The sequence below is a fragment of the Pan troglodytes genome, chromosome 3, assembly GCF_028858775.2.
Source record: "Pan troglodytes isolate AG18354 chromosome 3, NHGRI_mPanTro3-v2.0_pri, whole genome shotgun sequence".
Lineage (NCBI taxonomy): Eukaryota > Metazoa > Chordata > Mammalia > Primates > Hominidae > Pan > Pan troglodytes.
Genome location: NC_072401.2, coordinates 140,618,102 through 140,633,227, shown reverse-complemented (window position 1 = coordinate 140,633,227; position 15,126 = coordinate 140,618,102). Strand labels below are relative to the sequence as shown.

The 15,126-nt window shown below is 41.1% G+C and overlaps 1 protein-coding gene across 37 annotated transcripts in view; it reads left to right on the top strand.

Moving 5' to 3' along the window:
* The window catches only part of ELF2 (E74 like ETS transcription factor 2), a 120,123-nt gene that overhangs the window by 3,695 nt on the left and 101,302 nt on the right, over nucleotides 1-15,126 (top strand). For 3 of the 37 annotated variants that reach the window (XM_054683855.2, XM_016952227.4, XM_054683852.2), the window contains exon 2: nucleotides 6,116-6,256. The exons of 33 other annotated variants lie outside the window; for them this stretch is intronic. The gene's annotated coding sequence lies outside the window, so the exon portion shown is untranslated. Of the gene's footprint in view, nucleotides 1-5,296; nucleotides 5,392-6,115; nucleotides 6,257-15,126 lie in introns of those variants that run through there. One more of the 37 variants, XM_054683854.2, reaches the window with a different exon arrangement.

Here is a 15,126-nt window from a genome sequence, read left to right as displayed (position 1 = left end):
TTTTAAGATGGAGTCTCGCTCTGTCGCCTAGGCTGGAGTGCAGTGGTGTGATCTGGCTCACTGCAACCTCTGCCACCCGGTTCAAGTGATTCTCCTGCCACAGGCGCATGCCACAACACCTGGCTAATTTTTTTTTTTTGTATTTTTAGTAGAGATGGGGTTTCACCGTGTTAGCCAGGATGGTCTCGATCTCCTGACCTCGTGATCCGCCCGCCTCGGCCTCCCAAAGTGCTGGGATTACAGGGGTGAGCCACCGCGCCCGGCTAATCTGTTTTCTTTTTTATAGAGATGGGGTTTCACCATATTACCCAGGGTAGTCTTGAACTCCTGGGCTTGAGCAGTCCTTTCTCTTTGGCCTCTCAAAGTGCTGGGATTTCAGGCTTGAGCCACTGCACCTGATCCTTTTTAATTAAAAAAATTTTTTATAGTCTTTTTTTTTTTTTTTTTTTGAGACGGAGTCTCGCTGTGTTGCCCAGGCTGGAGTGCAGTGGCACGATCTCAGCTCATTGCAACCTCCGCCTCTCGGGTTCAAGCGATTCTCTTGCCTCAGCCTCCCAAGTAGCTGGGACTACAGGCGCGTGCCACCACGCCCGGCTAATTTTTTGTATTTTTAGTAGAGATGGGATTTCACTGTGTTAGCCAGGATGGTCTTGATCTCCTGACCTCATGATCTGCCCGCCTCGGCCTCCCAAAGTGCTGGGATTACAGGTGTGAGCCACTGCACCCACCCTGTAATCATTTTTTTTATTGATGAGTAATATTCTATTTATGGACATATTACATTTTATTTATCTGTGCATCAGTTGATGGACATTTAAGTTTCTATTTTTTTGGGCTATTATGCTGCTATGAATATTCATGTTTTTGTGTAGATGTGTTGTCATTTCTTTGGGTATGTACACTTTTTAATAAATTAGCCTTTGACTTACCTGATAGCAAAAAAGTTATCCATTTTGAGTATATAATTCAATAATTTTTAGTAAATATATAGATCGTGAAACTATCTATCACCTTGAGCTAGTTTTCGAACATTTCCATTGCCTCCAAAATTCCCTCCAGCCTGTTTGCAGTTAACCCTTATTCCCACCCCCAGCCTCAGGCAATCACTGATTGGTTTTGTCTTAATCCATTTGCTTTTACTGGATATTTTGTATAAATGGAATTGTACAATATGTAGTCTTTTGTATCTGGCTTCTTTCACTTAGCATAATGTTTTTGGGATTCATTCATATTGTAGTGTTTATCAGTTTTTTGTCCCTTTTTACTTTGGAATAGTATTTCTTTGTATAGGTATATGATAGCCCCCCCCCCCCCCCGTTATCTGTGTGGGATACATTCCAAGACCCCCAGTGGATGCCTGAAATCTCAGGTAGTATTGAACCCTATATTATTTTTTTCTGTATCTGTATACCTAGGATAAAGTTTAACTTGTTAATCAGACATAATAAGAGATTAAAAACAATACGATAGAATAGTTACAACAATATGCTATTCACAATTTCATAGATAGAAGATTTCTTACTGTAGGTGTTAGCAAACAGCATAAAGTTTTTTTCTTGTTAAATTGAGAACTTTCACTTTTTCACTTAAAATAAGTATTTTACAGCTTCTTTTTGGCATATCCAATTGTCATCCTCATTACTCTTGAGTGTTTGAGCCATTGTTAAGTAAAATAAGGGTTACTAGCACTAAAATACTAGTTGATCTGATAGCTGAGATGGCCACTAAGTGACTAATGAGCAGGTAGTGTAGACAGCGTGAATATGGTGGATAAAGGGATGATTCATGGCCGAGGCAGAGGGGCATGGTATGAGGTTTCATCATGCTGCTCAGAATGGCACTCAATTTAAAACATAGATTATTTCTGAAATTTTCCATTTATCATTTTCAGACCATGTTTGACTGTGGGTAACTGAAACTGCAAAGTAAAGCTGTAGGTAAGGGGAGATTTCTGTAACACACTTTAGCTGTTGACCAGTATATATAGGTGTTTCGATTATTTCCAGTTTTTGACTCTTTAAATAATACTCAAACATTTAAGTACAAGTCTTTATGTGGACATATGGTTTTGTTTCTCTTGGTTAGCTATCTAGGAGTAGAATTACAGCATCATACGTTTAGCTTTTTAGGACACTGCCAAACTGTTTCCCAAAGTGGCCATAACGTCTTATATTGCTAACAGCAATGTTTGAGAGTTCTAGTTTTCTTCACATCTTTGCCAACACTTATTATTGTATTTTTTTTTTAATTATAGCTGTTCTAATGGATATGAATTTGTTTGTTTGTTTTTGAGTCACTCTGTCGCCCAGGCTGGAGTGCAGTAGTGCAATCTCAGCTCACTGCAACCTCTCTCTCCTGGGTTCAAGCAATTCTTATGCCTCAGCCTCCCGAGTAGCTGGGATTACAGCCGAGCACAACTATGCCCAGCTGATTTTTTGTCTTTTTAGTGGAGACGGGGTTTCACCATGTTGCCCAGGCTGGTCTCGAATCCTGAACTCAGGCAATCCTCCTGCCTTGGCCTCCCAAAGTGCTAGGATTACAGGCGTGAGCCATCATGCCCGGCCTGATTTTGTTAATTCGTTGTGTTTTTTTTTTTTCTTTTTTTCTCTGTGTACTGTTTAGTGGAGTCATTGTGATTTTAATTTTAATTTTCCTTATGACTCATAGTATTGAGCATCTTTTCATGTATCTTTTTTCTTAACCCATTTATGCCCGAAGTTGCAATTTTTTTTTGTGAAAAAGCAGACCTTGGCGATGACCTTGAGCAGTAGGATATTAATAATTCCCACAAGCTTAGCATTCCAAAAATGGAACACTTGGCATAAATGGGCTGGCTGGAGTGCAGTGGTGCGACCAGAGCTCACTGTAGCCTTGACCTCCTGGGCTCAAGCAGTCCCCCTACCTCAGCCTCCTGAGTAGTTGGGAATGGGGAATGCAGGTGCATACCACCATGCCCGGTTAATTTTTTATTTTTATTTTTTGTAGCGATGGGGGTCTCACTGCATTGCCCAGGCTACTCTTGAACCCCTGGGCTCAAGCAATCCTCCGGATTACAAGCATGAGCCACCGTGACTGACCCATCTTTTTTGATGACATCGCTATTCAGATCTTTTGCTCCTTTTAAAATTGGGTTGTTTGGGCTGGGTGCGGTGGCTCATGCCTGTAACCCCAGCACTTTGGGAGGCTGAGGTGGGTGGATCACTTGAGGTCAGGAGTTCGAGACCAGCCTGGTCAGCATGGTAAAACCCTGTCTCTACTAAAAATACAAAAATTAGCCGGAGGTGGTGGCGCATGCCTGTAATCTCAGCTACTCAGAAGGCTGAGGTAGGAGAACTGCATAAACCTGGGAGGCGGAGGTTGCAGTGAGCTGAGATTGCAACACTGCACTGCAGCCTGGGCAACAGAGCAAGGCTCTGTCTCAAAAAAATATAATATAATATAATATAATATAATATAATATAATATAATATAATAGGGTTGTTTGACTTATTGAGTTATAAGAAGTTTTTTTTTTAGAAATATATTCTGGATGTAAGTTTTTTAATAGATACATGATCTGCCAATATTTCTTTACAGTCTGTTGCTGGTCTTTTCATTGCTTAAAAAATTGGCGGCTGGGCGTGGTGGCTCACACCTGTAATCCCAGCACTTTGGGACACTGAGGCGGGTGGATCATGAGGTCAGGCATTCGAGACCAGCCTGGCCAACATGGTGAAACCCCATCTCTACTAAAAATACAAAAATTAGCCGGGTGTGGTGGTGTGCACCTGTAGCCCCAGCTACTTAGGAGGCTGAGACAGAGAATCGCTTGAACCCGGGAGGCGGAGATTGCAGTGAGCCGAGATCGCACCACTGCACTCCAGCCTGGGCAACAGAGCGAGACTCTGTCTCAAAAAAAAAAAAAGGCGATTAAGATCTGTTAAAGTGTAATTAGTTTAAATTTTGATGAAGTGTGGTTTCTAAATTTTTTCTTTTATAGATTATACTTTTGTTGTCTTATGTAAGAACTCTACCTAATCCAAGATCTTGAGATTTTTCTGCTTTGTAGAAGTTTTATAGTTTTAACTCTAACAGTTATATTTTATCATCTATTTTGAATTAATTTCTGTGTATGGTGAGAAATAAGGTTCTAAATTCATCTTTTACATACAGATGGTTCTGTCAACCTAAATAAAAGACAGTCCCCTGAAAGAAAGCAATATTTATTCAGGAATGGGCATTATAATGGGAATATGCATACCGTAGTAAACTATGTGCATATTCAGGGAGGTAAAGGAAGACATAGTTTTTTTTTTTTTTTTTAAGACAAGAGTCTCGCTCTGTCGCACAGGCTGGAGTGCAGTGGCGAGATCTCAGTTTATGGCAAGCTCCGCCTCCCGGGTTCACGCCATTCTCCTGCCTCAGCCTCCCGAGTAGCTGGGACTATAGGCGCCCGCCACCACGCCCAGCTAATTTTTTGTATTTTTAGTAGAGACAGGGTTTCACCGTGTTAGCCAGGATGGTCTCGATCTCCTGACCTCGTGATCCTCCCCCCTCGGCCTCCCAAAGTGCTGGGATTACAGGCATGAGCCACTGCGCCCGGCCAAGACAGATTTTTAAAGGAAAAATGAGGAAGATTACATCATTGTTTTAAATCAATTGTGTTTGGCTATAAAGATCAGTGACAAGAGTGGTGCCAGTCTGAGGTTGGACATGAAGTTACTGGGCAGATGTCCTTGCAGAAGTATTTTTTTGTGTAAGGTTGCAATTGCCTTTGTGCAGGGTTGTGGCCTTTATGAGTTTTTTTGTGATAGTTTTTTTTTTTTTTTTTGAGATGTAGTCCCGCTCTGTCGCCCAGGTTGGAGTGCAGTGGTGCGATCTCGGCTTACTGCAACCTCTGCCTCCCGGGTTCAAGTGATTCTCCTGCCTCAGCTTTCCACGTAGCTGGGACTACAGGCCTGCACCACCATGCATGGCTAATTTTTGTATTTTTAGTAGGAATGGGGTTTCACCATTTTGGCCAGGTTGGTCTTAAACTCCTGACCTCAAGTGATCTGCCTGCCCTGGCCTCCCAAAGTGCTGGGATTACAAGCGTGATCTGCCTGTCTCGGCCTCCCAAAGTGCTGGGATTACTGGCGTGAGCCACCATGCCCGGGCAATGGTTATTTTTTTTTAATCAGGTATTCATGCATGAGAACCCTCCTTTCATGGCCTTCCCTGGCTCCATTTGTCAGGGCTTTTAACACAAATGACTCAATTTTAATTCTAACAACTTTCACTTTTCCCCCTTTTGATCAAAATCTTTCTTTGGACCCAGGCACAGTGGCTCATGCCTGTAATCCTGGCGCTTTGGGAGGCAGAGGCAGGAGGATTGCTTGAGCCCAGGAGTTTGAGACCCACCTGGGCAACATGGTGAGACCCTGTCTGTAAAAAAACAAATAAAACAAAAGGGATCTTTCTTTGGAAGCATCACTGATCAATCATCTTGTAGTTAGGTTTTAATTATCTTTAGGTGCCAGGATGGACCTGTCCTGGGTTGTTGGTATGGTCCCATGTTGGAGGGAGTGCTTGTCAAACTAGGAGTCAGTGTCAGGACCCTTTCAGTCACATTTGAGCACACAAGGGAAGTTTGGAGGGAGTGATTCTCAGGCTAAGTCTGCCGGGAATCCATTATTAAGATCAGTTTTTGTCTGTTCCTTAAATGTAGGCTATCATCTCAGGGTTTAGGGCCAGCCCAGTATAATTCTGTTGGGTCAGTATAATTCTGTACTACTACAGAAATGTAACAAATAACATGTACAAAGTTTAAAAAGGAAAATACAAAGTAAAATTAATAGTAATATAATACCAGTTTACATAATGGTTTTGAGCCATGAAGCTAGACCTAAAGGCAGTCAGTTGAATAAACCAAGTGACCATGGAGAACTAGATGAGACCTGTTGTAACCATGTGATCTGTTTTCTTATTTTGCGTATGAGTCTCAACTTCCTCAAAGGAATTTATCCAGGTAAATCATGTAGTATTAGTAATAGCACAGACATTGCTTTACTTAACCAATAGCTAATGCAGAGCATTGTTATCATTCAGTATTCCATAACTGGGTTGAATTAAAGCAGAGTGTGAATAATTTTTTTAGGGATGTTGCCAGAGTCACCCACTAGGTGGACTGAAGGATCTCTTAGGTCAAGTTCTGTCAAGTTACCAGCAGAAGCTACTGATTGTGAAATTTCAGTTACAACATTATCTTGCCAAGTGAAAAAGCTACGCCTTAAGAGGGGTAAGAGTCTCCCCTTGTTCAATTATCTTGGGAAAAGCTGTCTACAGTGCGGAACCATCGACTTCTCATCCTGGTTTGCAGTTTGAATGTCTCTGGTTAAGGCATTGGGCAGTTTGGTGAACTTTTCTGTGTGGCTCAGACTTCGAGTACCAGACTTGTCCCTTAAAATTCGAGTTTCAGCTTATAGGGCTTCAGGAACAGAGCAATTTCTGTTTTAATAATTCTGTGGAAGAAAGTTGGATTGGAGGAACCTAGAAGAATTTAGGATCTAGGCCAGTTTGCAGGTAGATAATAAAAACTCAAATACAGTGTACAGGGCTACAGTCTAATAACAGATACAGTAGTTTTTCTTTAGAAGCATAACTTTTTATAGTCATCCCAGTTTCTACCAATCAGAATAAGACAAATTTGTTTATAAAATAGTTTTATTAGTTTTTTGTCTGATTATTTACATAAATGCAGCAAGAATAGCTGTTGACCACAAAGAAATCTCAGATTTATAAACCCTTCAAGACTAGGAAGCCAAACCAAGGGAGGCATTAGATTTCACCTACAGCCTTAAGGTTCCTGGGCTGGCCAAGAAGTGACAGATTATATTCTCTCACTGTAGGGATGGGAACACCTGAACCCAGACATTGTGTGCACATTCTTAAATAAGATATTCCAGTCAAAGTCTTGGTAATATAACTAACGTTTCTAATTGTATCCTGTTATAAAGAGAGCAAACTTTTATGAACTTATGCTAACAACCCTATATTATCATAAAAATAAGAATACTCATGAATAGTTTCTGAATTTTACTTAACCAATATCTAATGCAGAGGGATCAAGTAGGGAGAAAAAGTAAATGCTTTCACTTTTGTTGAGATAAGTATTATCTTACCAAATTACTGTAAATGATTGATACTTTAAGAGAAAAGTTTTCTTAAATCTGGAAAACTGAACATTTAAGTAAAGAACCAACAGTGTTTCAAATAAAAGTCATAAAAACATCATTGATTATTTAATCTCTTATTTTATTTTATTTTTTTGAGACGGAGTCTCACACTCTCGCCCAGGCTGGAGTGCAGTGGCACCATCTCGGCTCACTGCAAGCTCCGCCTCCTGGGTTCACGCCATTCTCCTGCCTCAGCCTCCTGAGTAGCTGGGATTACAGGTGCCCACCACCACGCCCAGCTAATTTTTTGTATTTTTAGTAGAGATGGGGTTTCACCATGTTAGCCAGGATGGTCTCGATCTCCTGACCTTGTGATCCGCCCACCTCGGCCTCCCAAAGTACTGGGATTACAGGCGTGAGCCACCGTGCCCGGCCTAATCTCATATTTTGTGTTGCTTAATCTTAATTAGCAGTTTTTCTAACTAATCAGTTTCTTCATTAGAATTCCGGAAAATTTTTAGTCCATTGAGCTTAAAGTTATTAGAAATGTATATTTAAGAGTACAAGTCTTTTCCATGAACCTGATTGCAGATATTTTTATTTTTATTTATTTTTAAATTTTACTTATTTATTTTTTGAGACAGTTTGACTCTGTCACCCAGGCTGGAGTGCAGTGGCCTGATGTCGGCTTACTGCAACCTCCACTTCCTGGGTTCAAGTGATTCTTCTGTCTCAGCTTCCCAAGCAGCTGGGATTACAGGTGCACACCACTACCTTGGCTAATTTTTGTATTTTTAGTAGAGACTAAAGACTAAAATTAGTAAAGACCAGAGACTAAAGACTAAAATGTTTTATTTTTAGTAGCCATATTGGCCAGGCTGGTCTCGAACACCTGACCTCAGGTGATCCGCCCGTCTCGGCCTTCCAAAGTGCTGGGATTACAGGCGTGAGCCACCATGCCCAGCCTGTTTTTAGAGAAGAATCAAAACTGTGAATGATGAAGATTTAGAATAGCCATGGTTAAAAATCTGATGAAGTTCATTATAATCAGCAATTGACAAAGAAATTCAGTTATTTTTGTGGCATGTAATATATACTAGAATTATGACTGATGACATATTAGATTTCTAAGAGTTTTATATACTTTTGGAATATTCATATTAATATCATATCAATAAATGTAACTGCAAGAAGATCTAGAATCACTTATTTGTCAGTGCTTTCCATATAATTCAGCATATCAAATAAGCCTGATTTAGTTCAGTGTCTCTGTTTCAGAAATCTTTGAGAGGGTCCAGTGCCTTGTGGAACATCCTAAAGTTAGTTTGAGGTCAAGAAAGACTTATTTATTTTTTATTTTTTTAAGACGGAGTGTTGCTCTGTTGCCCAGGCTGGAGTGCAGTGGTGCGATCTCAGCTTACTGCAACCTCTGCCTCTGGGATTCAAGTGGTTCTGCCTCAGCCTCCCGGGTAGCTGGGATTACAGGCGTGAGCCATTGTGCCTGGCCTAATTTTGTATTTTAAGTAGAGATGGGGTTTCTCCATGTTGGTCAGGTTGGTCTCAAACTCTGACCTCAGGTGATCCATCCACCTCGGCCTCCCAGAGTGCTGGGATTACAGGCATGAGCCACCGCTCCAAGCCAAAAGACTTAATTTAGAACTTGATCCTGGGGAAGTTTACCAAAGATGTCAAAAGGTTTAAAACACCTGATCAAAACAGAATCATAGGTCATTGTGAAATAATAGTCATTAATTTAACCACAGTAATAATCAAAAGATTTCAAAAGCAATACAGAAAGTTACATGGATGGGAAACAAACAAACAAAAACCCAAAACCCTTAACCCTTCTAAAGCCCAGTTTTCCTAAGTAACCAAAAACCCTAATAAAGACAGCATGAAATACAGGGATTATCTTCATAAGATGCAGTCTTTGTTTCTTGGGCCAGTTAACAAAAAGGCAAAGAAAACTTCCTGCAATGAGATTGCTTCTGCTAATGGGAAACCCATTTAGATAATCTGGAAGTTGGACCTGATGAAAAATTACTTGACACAGGAAGAGTGTGTGTCCAAGGTTATGAGCGTACACCATATTATAGAGAAATGTAAACAGGAAAACTAGTACCTTGAGCAGGAAATACATGGCTCTTAGTAAAATCATGGGAAATTCTGGGTTAAGTGGAGCAATTCAGACACATCAGTAAAAGCCAATACAGAACTGCTGTAAACTGTAAAGCTGCAGTTCAGAAGATGTTTAAAAACTTAAAGAAACAGATTTCTGAAATAAACATAAAAACCTCTTGCAATTTTTACTAAGAACAGATCAAGACTTCAAGAAAAGCTTGTTCTAACACAGGGGACCAAAATTTTAGGTATTTGTTCTTGTTTTGAGCCAGGGTCTCATTCTGTCACCTAGGCTAGAGTGCAGTGGCATAGTCTTGGCTCACGGCAATCTCTACTTCCCAGGTTCAAGTGATTCTCCTGACTGAGCCTCCAGAGTAGCTGGGACTACAGGTGCGTGCCACCACGCCCACCTAATTTTTGTATTTTTTAGTAGAGATGGTGTTTCTCCATGTTGTCCAGGCTGGTCTCGAACTCCTGACCTCAGGTGATCCACCCGCCTCTGCCTCCCAAAGTGCTAGGACTACAGGCGTGAGCCACCGTGCCTGACCAAAGCTAAACTTTTAGAAAGACTTGTAACTAATTTTCTTTTATTTATAGCCAACTTAATCGTATGAAAAAATCTTCCTTCCTTCCTTCCTCCCTCCCTTCCTTCTTTTCTTCCTTCCTTCTCTATCTCTTACCCTCCCTCCCTCCTCCCCGCTTTCTCTTTCTTTTCATCTCCCTTTCTTTCTTTCTTTCTTTTCCTTCTTTCTTTCTCTTTCTCTCTCTCTCTTCTTTCTCTTTCTGTCTCTCTCTCTTCTTTCTTTCTCTCTCTCTCTCCCTCCCTCCCTCTTTCTCTCTCTCTCCCTCTCTCCCTCCCTCTTTCTTTGTCACCCCTGCCTCCCTTCCTTCTCTTTCTCTTGCCCTTGACCTTGCCCCTTTCCTTTCCTTTCCTTCTTTCTTTCCTTTCCTTTCCTTCTTTCCTTTCCTTTCCTTTCCTTTCTTTCTTTTCTCTTTCTCACCCCTCCCTCTGTCTCTCCCTCCCTCCTTCCTTCCTACTTCCTTTTTTTTTGATAGAGGGACTCATTCTGTCTCCACTGCGATCATACCTCACTGTAGGCTTAACTTTGTGGGTTCAAGTGATCCTCCCATCTCAGCCTCCTGAGTAGCTGAGACTACAGGCACATGCCAGTGTGTCTGGCTAGTTTTTGTATTTTTTGTAGAGACGGGGTTTCACTGTGTTGAACAGGCTGGTCTTGAACTCCTGGGCTCAAGTGGTCTGGCTGCTTCGGCCTCCCAAAGTGCTGGGATTACAGGCATGAGCCTCTGTGTCTGGCCCACACACAAAATTTCTTTAATAAATTCATCCTTCACAAACTTTCCACAGCTTAATCAGATCTTCCACAACATTCTTGGTCCTTTAGCTTTGTCCTATACTTTCTCTTTCTTAAATAACCTGTCATTTTACTTTAGGACACAGTTTACTTTCTTTTTTCCTTATCATTGTGAAAAGTTATTCTCCTTTTAACCCTCTTTGCCAAAATTACATCCTTATAACTTTCTTTATATTTCTCTCTCCTGCTTACTGAGTCCTTTTTATATTATTTCCTTCCTAAATATTAATTTTCGAAATAACCTTAAATAACCTCTGAATTTACAGTTATTCTTTTTTCTCAATGAATAATACATTCTTATGCTTTTCTCATAATTTTTCTCATCAAAGCCACGTGATGTTTTTTGTTACACTTCATATACAGAATTATATACATTAGTTAGAATTTCTAACTTAGTAATCTTGATTTTTAATGAAAACCTAGGAAGCAAGAAATTTTGAACTATCATATATCAGTATTTTATATATATTTTTATTTTTTGAGTTAGGGTCTCTCACTGTTGCCCAGCCTAGAGTGCAGTGGCATGATCATAGCGTACTATAACTTGAACTCTGGGGTCAAGGGATCCTCCTGTCTTAGCCCCTGGAGTAGCTGGGATTACAGGAGCATGCTACCATGCCTGGCTAATGTAAAATTTTTTTTGTAGAGACAGAGTCTTGCCGTGTTGCTCAGGCTGGTCTTGGACTCCTGGCCTTAAGTAATCCTCCTGTTTCAGCCTTTGAAAGTGCTGGGATTGCAGGTGTGAGCCACCATGCCTAGACTTTTAAATATTTTTTACAAACATTCTCCGTAACATAATTTTGTGTGTATTAATAGACTGAAATATATTCAGTCTTTCTATAAGATTTAACAAGGCAAGAACAAATGTATTTATGTTCAGCAATTGGTGTTTCAGTATTTTTCCTTATTTGGAAACGATCTGGACATTTAATGAGTATTTATCACTTAATTTAACATAATTTAAATATTTCAAATTATGTGAAAAGTTCATTTATAAACATTTATTCCATTTGCATTTACATAATTTATTTATTTATTTATTTCTGAGACGGAGTCTTGCTCTGTTGCCCAGGCTGGAATGCAGTGGCACCATTTTGGCTCACTGCAACCTCCACTTCCCGGGTTCAAGCAGTTCTCCTTCCTCAACCTCCGGAGTAGCTGGGATTACAGGCACCCATCACCACACCAGCTATTTTTTGTATGTTTAGTAGAGACGGGGTTTCACCATGTTGGCCAGGCTGGTCTCGAACTGGCTGGTCGTGAACTCCTGACCTTGTGATCTGCCCTCCTCGGCCTCCCAAAGTGCTGGGATTTCAGGCGTGAGCCACCGTGCCTGGCCCATAATTTGTTATTTTTTTAATTTTTATTATTTTTTTGAGACAGAGTTTTGCTCTTATTGCCCAGGCTGGAGTGCAATGGCACGATCTCAGCTCACCACAGGATTCCAGGCATGCTCCACCATGCCCAGCTAATTTTGTTTTTGAGACGGAGTCTCGCTCTGTCGCCCCAGCTGGAGTGCAGTGGTGCAATCTCAGCTCACTGCAACCTCCGCCTCCCGGGTTCAAGCGATTCTCCTGCCTCAGCCTCTTGAGTAGCTGGGACTACAGGCGTCCACCACCACACCCAGCTAATTTATTGTAATTTTAGTAGAGTTAGGGTTTCACCGTGTTAGCCAGGATGATCTCGATCTCCTGACCTTGTGATCCACCCGTCTTGGCCTCCCAAAGTTCTGGGATTACACTGCGCCTGGCCTAATTTTGTATTTTTAGTAGAGACAGGGTTTCTCCATGTTGGTCAGGCTGGTCTTGAACTCCTGACCTCAGGTGATTCGCCCGTCTCAGCCTCCCAAAGTGCTGGGTTTACAGGCCTGAGCCACCGCGCCCGGCCTACTCAGAGTTTTTTTTTTTTTTTTTTTTTTTTTTTTTTTTTAACAGTTTTACGTAGACTATTTGTGAGAACTGAGATATTAGACAAAGCTAGTCGTCATTCAGGTTGCTTTCTGTTCGCCCTTTTCATAGCCTAAGAATATCAGATGTTAACCTAAAAAAGAACCTTAAAGTTAAATGTATGGAGATTTTGTTGATAACTCAGAAGATACAGCTGTTTTCATTAAATCAACACTATTAAATTAGTCTTATCAAAGAGCTTCACAAATAAAAGACTATTCTGTTTTTAGGCTGGTTTTATAGTTTTATAACCTGTGTCAATGATGACACCCTAAAACATTTAGCAGAAACAAATTCTAACTAGTAAAACCAGGCAAAAATGTATGCTAACAGTTCTGAAGATGTTCCTATTTTTATTTCATCAATAAATTTAAAACCAGCTTATTTATCAAAGATTTACTTAAATTATGTGAATTAAAAAGGCATTTGGGTTAATTCCTATATATTTTAACAATTTATGTAAGCACTCACTTATCTAAACCAATCTGAATAGAATTCCTCAAGGAATTTCTGGCTGTATACACAATACGCAACATAATATATGTACATAGGTATAAACACTCCTAAACATATCTAGGCACGTGTGTGTATACACACATGGAGACACACACAGAGAGATCTTACTGCATTCATTTTAGAATTTTATTTTTATTTTCTTTTATTTATTTATTTTGAGATGGAGTCTCACTCTGTTGCCGAAGCTGGAGTGCAGTGGCACTGTCTCAGCTCACTGCAACCTCCACCTCCTGGGTTCAAGACATTCTTCTGTCTCAGCTTCTGGAGCAGCTGGGATTACAGGTGTGAGCCACTATGCCCGGCTAATTTTTGTATTTTTCGTAGAGTCGGGGTTTCAGCATGTTGACCAGGCTTGTCTCAAACTCCCGATCTCAAGTGATCCACCCGCCTCGGCCTGCCAAAATACTAGAATTACAGGTGTGAGCCACCACCCCTGGCCAATATGATAAAATATTTTAAATCTCCCGTATATTTTGTGAGGGAAAGACAGGGTCAGTGTTTCTTCCACTGACCCTTTTTCAAGATCATTCCTGATAATTATGGTTTTATTGTCCTCTAAAAGTTGCTGTGGGGTTGAAATTTATGTTTTGAGTTGTTTTACCTTGTCTATAACTTTCTGTAATCTTCCTCATCACTACCATCGACTGATCTTTAGGTCATGAAGTCTTGTCATCATACAGGATTACATATTACTTGTACTATGGTCTCCATGAAATAGTTTCTATTATTATTATTCACTTTTTACACATGACTCTGAGATCTGGAGAAGATAAATAACTTGCTGTGCAGAAAAGAGTTAACATAGTAGGTCTGAGATAGCTATTCTTAGAAAGGTCTGCTTGCAAGATTGGCCATTGGCTGGCATCTGAGAACTTGGCTCTCACAGTGTTCCCAGTAACTGACTACAGGCGCCCACCACCACGCCCGGCTAATTTTTTGTATTTTTAGTAGAGACAGGGTTTCACCGTGTTAGCCAGGATGGTCTCAATCTCCTGACCTCGTGATCTGCCCGCCTTGGCCTCCCAAAGTGCTGGGATTACAGGCGTGAGCCACTGCACCTGGCCTGCAGGCTATGCTATAGTATCTTCCACATCTATCATTGAGGCTACCGCTCTGCCCCCCTCCACTACCTCTCAGTAAGCCAAAGTCATTGCCTTAACTTGAGCCCTCACTCTTGCAAAGGGACTACACGCGTCGATATTTATACTGACTCTAAATACGCCTTCCATATCTTGCACCACCATGCTGTTATATGGGCAGAAAGAGGATTCCTCGCTACACAAGGGTCCTCTTTCATTAATGCCACTTTAATAAAAACTCTTCTCAAGGCCGCTTTATTTCCAAAGGAAGCTGGAGTCATTCACTGCAAAGGCCATCAAAAGGCATCAGATCTCATCGCTCAGGTCAAGGCTTACGCTGATAAGGTAGCTAAAAAAGCAGCCATCAAAAGGCATCAGATCCCATCATTTCAGGACAATGCTTATGCTGATAAGGTAGCTAAAAAAGCAGCCATCAAAAGGCATCAGATCCCATGGCTCAGGACAATGCTTATGCTGATAAGGTAGCTAAAAAAGCAGCTAGAGTTCCAACTTCTATCCCTCAGGGCAGTTTTTCTCCTTCTCATCTGGCCACTCCCACCTACTCCTCCATTGAAACTTCACCTATCAATCTCTTCCCACACAAGGCAAATGGTTCTTGGACCAAGGATCTCCTTCCAGCCTCACAGGCCCATTCTATTCTGTCATCATTTCATAACCTCTTCCATGTAGGTTACAAGCTGCTAGCCCATCTCTTAAAACGTCTCATTTCCTTTCCGTCGTGGAAATCTATCCTCAAGGAAATCATTGCTCAGTGTTCCATCTGCTATTCTACTACTCCTCAGGAATTTCTTAGGCCCCCTCCCTTCCCTACACATCAAGCTCGGGGATTTGCCCCTGCCCAGGACTGGCAAATTGACTTTACTCACATGCCTCTTGGTCTAGGTGGACACTTTCACTGGATGGATAGAGACCTTTCCAACAGGGTCTGAGAAGGCCA